General features: G+C 33.5%; 1 pseudogene; it reads right to left on the reverse strand.

The window, feature by feature from the left end:
• Positions 1-795: 795 nt before the first annotated feature.
• LOC107726513 (corticosteroid-binding globulin-like) lies at positions 796-7294 on the reverse strand (annotated as a pseudogene).
• Positions 7295-7738: the final 444 nt, after the last annotated feature.

The following is a 7738-nucleotide window of genomic DNA, read 5'->3' on the forward strand; positions in this document are numbered from 1 at the left end:
GAGAATTGTAATAAGATTTTCAAATAAAACATACACTTTTTCATTATGGGTCAGTCAGCATACATCCATATTTCTTGTTAATGTAATAAAGTATGACATTAATATATTTTTCCAAAAATAAATATATGTAATGATGATCCTGACTGATTTCAGATGTTTCAGGATGCAGAGATGTAACGCTCACGCTGTATTCATTATTTTTTTAATGGTGACTCTAAAAATGTCCTCTTAAATGCTAATCTTGATTAATTTTTTATGTTGTGTCGTCTGAGTAATACTTTTTTTTACTAGTAATACTAGTTTTTAATACTAGTTTTGCAACACTCTCTGAAGGTTACCATGTCCATTATTCCAGAGTTTGCCGCTACCTGAGTCTTTAATATGCTGTCCTCAGTAGCTTGTTTTTGTTCTTTAAAAACTGTTAAGAGGTTGAGTCTGTAGCCATGGTGATTTGTTTATACAGAAGTTCACAAACTATTTAACTAACTACAACTATGTTCAATAACTCTGCAATTCTCTCTCTCTCTCTCTCTCTCTCTCTCTCTCGCTCTCTCTCTCTCTCTCTCTGGTGTTTGTTAATGGTTTATTAAAACTGCCCTTAACATATCATGACAAAACCTAAGCAACAAAAACATAAAATGATTAAATGATTTTTAAAGTGGTGGACATCATCATGCAGTTAGTGAGAGAAAAGATTTAATGCAAAGAGATAGGAACGTCATATGATCCTTTAGAAAAGGGAACAAAAATAGTGACTGCATCACAAGATAATAGACCAAGAAGCTGTTCAATCCATTAGTGGCTATACTGAAGATCCAACATACTGCACAACCGGCTAATGTAGATAATGGCTATCTGGCAGTCTGGCTCTCTGCAGATGTCCATGTGCCAAGATGCCTGCCAAACATTAATATCAAGAAAATTCTACATTCCTCAATTTGCATATTATAGAATTGAGAATTGTAATAAGATTTTCAAATAAAACATACACTTTTTCATTATGGGTCAGTCAGCATACATCCATATTTCTTGTTAATGTAATAAAGTATGACATTAATATATTTTTCCAAAAATAAATATATGTAATGATGATCCTGACTGATTTCAGATGTTTCAGGATGCAGAGATGTAACGCTCACGCTGTATTCATTATTTTTTTAATGGTGACTCTAAAAATGTCCTCTTAAATGCTAATCTTGATTAATTTTTTATGTTGTGTCGTCTGAGTAATACTTTTTTTTACTAGTAATACTAGTTTTTAATACTAGTTTTGCAACACTCTCTGAAGGTTACCATGTCCATTATTCCAGAGTTTGCCGCTACCTGAGTCTTTAATATGCTGTCCTCAGTAGCTTGTTTTTGTTCTTTAAAAACTGTTAAGAGGTTGAGTCTGTAGCCATGGTGATTTGTTTATACAGAAGTTCACAAACTATTTAACTAACTACAACTATGTTCAATAACTCTGCAATTCTCTCTCTCTCTCTCTCTCTCTCTCTCTCTCGCTCTCTCTCTCTCTCTCTCTGGTGTTTGTTAATGGTTTATTAAAACTGCCCTTAACATATCATGACAAAACCTAAGCAACAAAAACATAAAATGATTAAATGATTTTTAAAGTGGTGGACATCATCATGCAGTTAGTGAGAGAAAAGACGGATTAAATTTACAAAAAGTCAATACTTTCCTTCTTCGGTAGCCTAAGAAAACAGCAGCCATCAGTTGCACTCACTGCAGTGTCATTGATTGTCGTGGTAACATCACTGGTCACTGATTAAAAACCGCCTCTTTTGCTTCAGGAAACAACAGACTGGACCTCCTGAAAGTATTGCAAAGACATATTTGTAGAATACAGAAAATGTTTACAATTGAGTCAAAATATAAAATTAACAAAATTCCCAGAGCACTTTCTAGAGATAAATAGTTCTGTTGTAAAGTAATATTCAACCCATATTCTTTTTCTTTTTTGCAATATGAATGTTGACAGATTGTAGACATGAAGACCACAGGCAACTGATTTAAGATTTTAACACTGGTGGACTTATTTTTCAGAGCATTGCCAGACGCTCCAAAACAATCTGTTATATAACAGCAGATCATGTGAAGCTCTCTGTGGTTACTGAGCAACTTTTCCACAGCAAAGCTTATTTTTCAAACAGTTTCCCATGACTACACAAGATTTGACACTAAGTAGACTAAACAGTGCTAGCATGATAGTTAAACATGATTTTTTGTTTTTTTTGCGCTTTTGCCTCTTCAGTAAACAGACAGTGATGTATTCAATATAATAATCTTACAATTGTACCCTTAATTGATGCTTGCTGCTTGTTGCTTCAATGCCACTAACCCTGTCTAAAATAATTACTTTCACTCTTGATTATAGCATTTTCTACTTTTCAGCATGTTTTGCTTACGCAATTATGTCTATATGCAAATGCATTATATACATTATTTTTGTGGCATATCCGTGCACAAAATGCCATTGATGTATAGCTGCTGTTCTCCCCACCTTCAAAGCATCCATTTGACTGATATAACCACAAACTAATCACATTACCATTTGTCTAACTTCAAAGTCATGGCTTGGAATATCATTATTACCCTCTCGCCTGCTCAAATTCAATTCAAGTTTCAATTCAAGTTTATTTGTACAGCACTTTTCACGATACAAATCATTGCAAAGCAACTTTACAGCAAATTAAGTTTCTACAATATTTAGTAGTAGCTTATCAGTGGTGACTGTCAGTCAATGTACATATGACAGAAATGTACGGAAAAATCAATTAAAGACATAATCAAACAGACGATGAACACTATTAACAGCAATTATTATATGATGCAATCAAACTTATAGCAAAATGTTAAATTGCCAAATTCTGGTCTGGCTTGGCATTCCAATCTCCATGCAATGCAATAATTGCCATTTGAAAAGAAAAACAAAAAAACAAATAACGTGTTTTATCATGCATTTAAGTATAGTGTGTCTGGTTACAACCTGAAAGATGTGTGCCCAATGTTTGAGCTTGAGTAATGAAAGTAATATAAAGCTATTAGACTCATGTGCCATGAGACTCAATGCAACTGAGCCGTGAACAGTCCATGCATCACTTTAATTTAATTGCTCACTGCTGGTTCCTATATCAAAATGCCAGTTATCTTCCAGAGTATAAAAGTATAAGCATTTAGCTCTGATTGTTAAACTCTCTGGAATACACAATTGGTCAGTCGTGGCCAATAGATTTTGCAAAGTTATAAAAAATTATTTTAGCAATAAATAAAATAAAACAAAAAGTACATTTTACAAGAAAGTACTATTTCAGGCTTTCTACTTCAAAATATCACCTTTACTTGTAATTACTTGTAATTACATGTAAATTTACTAGCAATTTCTGAGTGAAAGTTGCTTCAAAGTAAATCCTACACCATTTCTTCAGCGTACTCGCTGTTGTCCATGGCAATGCAACTGATCACCTGGACAACTGAAAGTGGCACTACTTTCATGTCTATCATATCACACCATGGACTCGCTCTCTCTTGTTCCATGCAAACAGAAATCTTCCATCTCACGTACCGATTACAGTGAAAATGACCTCAGAGGACTTATGTAATGAAGTCACCATGAAATCAAAACAATCCAACAGCAACCATGATCTAATCAGATTGTAATGGACAAAATCAAGTGCTTCCAATACATATATTCTCATTTGAGAAGCCGTTTCATTCAGATATAGTGAAGAAAATATGATTGCAATTTCCACTTGTCAACATTAATAATAAACTAATATTGTTGTAATATGTGTTTGTCTTGTTTTTTGACTGCTTATTTTGTACATTATCTAATGGACTTTTGTCTTAGCAAAAGTTTTAATATAGCATAGGTAAATTTACAAAATAATTTTTCAAATCAATATTTCATGTCCACGTATTTATGTATTGGGCAACCGTCCAATGAGTGGGACAATGTCAACCAGTCATTATCACAAAATAATCCTAATCACAAGCAAACATTTTCAGTATATTATATAATTTAACATCATGATTTGAGTTGACATTATTTAAACTAAAATCAAAACCAGTCATTGTAGCAAAATAAACTTCACAAATAAATTACAACCCAGAAGCACCTTATAATTTTCATGGTAACACTTTACAATAAGGTTGCAAATGGTTTATAAAGGTGTTCATAAATGACTAATAACTCATTTACAAATTAATTCTAAATAATCGATAAGCAGTTATAAATGCATGAATAAAAAGAGTGATTTTAACACAATCCCTGTCAAATTGTGAGCCATTTTTAACTCACAAGTACATAAGAGCACAACTTGATGAAAAACTGAATTCCAATATTAGTTACCTCGAGCACAGGTACAGCAAATGTGGATGAACAAATACTCAAATTACAGATCAAATAAAGTTTGATCATTTCAACTTGATAAACAAAAGATATAAGTTTTTATACATTGCTGTGGATAGGCACCATGAAATTTTGGAGAGTATCATGGTTAAGATACAGAGAAGCTTCTGGTAAGAAACATCGTAAGAAAAGTGACATGATTCATGAGATATAAATGAGATAACCATAAATACAATACCCTTCAGTCTCGCTATAATAGTCTATTTTTGCTACATCACGAAATAAATCAAGAATCTAGTTTTGAGTGAAATAAGTATAAATAAATATATTTATTAAGCATTTATAACATGTGAGTTAACAATGGGTCACTAGTTGGCTGGCATTGCATTAAAATTATAATAGCTTATCATTTATGAACACCTTTATAAGCCCTCTACAGTGTTGGGCAAGTTACTTCCAAAATGTAATACATTATATATTACTAGTTACTGTCTTTTGAAAGTAATTAGTTACATTACAATATTACTGTCTCTGAATTGTAATGCATTACACTACTTTTGAGTTACTTTTGAGTTACTTTCATCCAAAATATCCACATAAGTATTGTAAAATGCCAAAATGTAGTTTAATGCTGCTCATTCTACATCCAGTGGAGGGTAACGTGGTAGGTCTATATAGCATAAAATATATGAAATCATATTTAGATACTACTGTAATATTATTACTTTTGTAATGCGTTACTCCCAACACTGGCCCTCTACAATGGGAACCTTAATGTAAAATGTTACCATTTTCATTATATTATGTACTTTAACATTATGATTTGAGCTGAAATTATTTTATAATTTTACATTTAAAATTAGTGCCTTTGTCAAAAAAAATCTATTTTATTGTTAATAAATGGCATACATAAACTATACAATGATATTGAGCTGCCAAAAGACCACATGTGAATGCTGCTCTTAAAACTGGCTTCTCAGTCAAGGGAGTAATAAAACCTGCAAAGAGCGATTCCAAGAGAATGTGTTTGTTTGAGCCATGTTGTGCCAATCCAGTGTTATTTTTTCACATCTGAGTGATGCTGTTTATTATTTATTTTTTTATTTTTTTGTGCATACTGCCGTGTTAAAATTGCAATGTGTTTGTTCGAAAGAATGTTTTTGTATTATTTTACTTATTTGACTTTCACTCATTTATTTCTTTGTTTTCTATCCAGAGGTGGGTCATAAACTGGAAAGCCACAGGTTTTAATCTCTATGTCAACTGTGTGGTGTATGAAAGTAAAGACAGTTTTGCCAGTATTTCATTTTTAGTTAACTTTTTACAACACCTCTTTCCAATTAGGCATTACATATAACAAGTTGCTAGAGAAGTATACATTCACCAGAGGGAACAGATCTAGTAATGCCTGCCTGTCAGTACTCAATCTTCCAGGTCCACTTTCCTGCCGTTTATTTCCAACTAAATCCAATGACCTTGATAAGCTGGTTCAGGTGTTTTATATGCACTGGAACTAAACTCTGCAGGAAGGTGAACCTCTAGAAAAAGGATTGAGTACCTCTGTCCTATATCAATACATGCAAACTGTAGAGTCAGCCATTTTTTTATTATTATTAAATAGTACATTAATTATCTTAAGTTAATTTTAAATCATAATTTAGGACGTGATCTAGAAACTTTACCTTTGAAATGAAGATAATTTCCTCTGAAATTCCAGCGAAGTTGGCTTTATCTGTAAACATATCAGCAATTCCCAGTCCTTTCAAAATATCATTCAGGGAATATGATGTTTTCAGAGAGAGGTTAACTTTTCTGAAGGACAAGAGAAATCATTGACTGGCTGGTCCATCTGGAGATATTGAACTTAAAGTCATTTGAACATCTAAAAGCTTTTATGAATCAGTCGGGATAGCCTTCATTTTGATATACATTAAATAATTATGGCAACCAACCTTTTTCTGGCAGCTGTCCTCCACTTTTCAATGTGCTGTCTAGAGATGGCCATCTCAAAATCTTTGATGGTCTTATCTTCAATAAATATGTCAATATGTGGGACAGCCAGAAACATGGAGAAAGAGTCGTTGTAGTCTAAACAGGACTTTAGAAGTGAGGTCGGCATCATAATAAACTTTGAGGGATGCGTAGGGTGCATCATTTGTAATGGAACTGTGGTCTCAGCATCCACATGACAAGGACTTTAATGGGTCTTGCTTGGGTTAAATGACGAGTTCCATTTTCCTTTGGAAGAAAGAGGGACATTTTTAAAGGGATCTGTAACAATGGCATTACTAGATCTACAAAAGTTTGTGACTATTGTGTGTGTGTGTGTGTGTGTTTACCTTTAAAATATATGTAAGTGAGAAGAAACATCAAAGCGTCAGATTCCAGATCATCAACAGCTTGGTCTATTTTCCCATGTGTTTTTCCTTCACGTACGTGTTAATTTTATCCAGTGCTTCTTTGACACTGAAATCCACAGTGAGGCCATCAGAGTGGTAAAACTCTTTCATCTTCTCCAAGAACTCAGGAAGGGGCTTTAATTTGTTGCTTACATATAGAGCACTACTAACATCAATGTCCACCCCTTTCCTCTGGTCGATTTCTTCCAGGAGACTGTGGAACATCTGCTACATTTCGGTAGATTTATTCAGTGCTGAAGACCGAGCTGTTACGGCCGATGCCACTGAGAAGCTGCTTTTTGGTTTCACCACCAGCTCCTAAAGACAGCTCAGAAAGGGACACACTGAAGGGAGATAAGAAGATATTCTTGAACTGATATTCGGGCATTTCTACAAGCCTCTTGCACAGGTGAAAAGCAAAATCATTGTTCATCTTTATCAATGATGGGATTTTATCGCTGATGGGAGGTTGTGGTAAAGTCTCTTGATTCCCATGAACTACTGCAAATGCACAAATCCACAAATATATGATGTTCCTTTCCATGGTCTCATTTGAAGGCCCTGAGGAAAGTGAACATAAACAGTTCTGCAACATTTTATTGACAGAAATGCAGCACATTGTGAAAACAATTTAACATATTGACAAAGAAAAATTGTTCCTAATTCCTTCATCCTATTTTCCACTCTTTATGTTCTAATAGATAAACTTTACATATGCATCAAACAATGTTCTAATGAGTTTGAAAAATATATAATTTATTAATAATTTTAAGATTCATCTTGTGAACACATAAATTTTCCACCTTTCCAGACTGCTGCTGTTTCTCTTTCCCCAAACTGGACTGAATTCTAAAGCCTATATGTCCTTAAGTGTGATCCTAAAACAACCTTTGCTCTGTTTACTTTTTTATTTTATTCTGCAAAGAAAAGTAATTATTAACTACTAAGAATGGACTCAAATCTGTGCAGTCAATAAACGTTTGCCGTG

The sequence above is a fragment of the Sinocyclocheilus rhinocerous genome, unplaced genomic scaffold (genome assembly GCF_001515625.1).
Source record: "Sinocyclocheilus rhinocerous isolate Xijiao unplaced genomic scaffold, SAMN03320098_v1.1 scaffold2833, whole genome shotgun sequence".
Classification (NCBI taxonomy): domain Eukaryota; kingdom Metazoa; phylum Chordata; class Actinopteri; order Cypriniformes; family Cyprinidae; genus Sinocyclocheilus; species Sinocyclocheilus rhinocerous.